This window comes from Nannospalax galili, unplaced genomic scaffold (genome assembly GCF_000622305.1).
Source record: "Nannospalax galili isolate Female #2095 unplaced genomic scaffold, S.galili_v1.0 scaffold1620, whole genome shotgun sequence".
Taxonomy (NCBI): domain Eukaryota; kingdom Metazoa; phylum Chordata; class Mammalia; order Rodentia; family Spalacidae; genus Nannospalax; species Nannospalax galili.
Window position 1 is genome coordinate 21,073 of NW_008345695.1, and position 376 is coordinate 21,448.

Below are 376 nucleotides of genomic sequence, written 5' to 3' on the forward strand. Positions count from 1 at the left end.
ACCACATGAACACATGGAGATTAAACAACACACTCCTGAATGATGAATGGGTCAAAAGAGAAATTAAGAGAAAATAAAAAATATTCCTGGAACTAAATGAAAAGGACAATACAACAGAACAAGACTTCTGGGACACACTGAAAGCAGTCCTTAGAGGGAGGTTTGTAGCTCTAATTGCCTATATCAAAATATCTGAAAGAACACAAATAAATGACTTAATGTTACAACACGATACACTTGAAAAGCAGCAGCAATCGAAACCCAAACAGAGGAGACAAGAAGAAATAAAAATCAGGGCAGAAATTAATGAAATTGAAACAAAGAAAACAATACAAAGAATCAACAAATCTAAGAGCTGGTTCTTTGAAAAGATAAA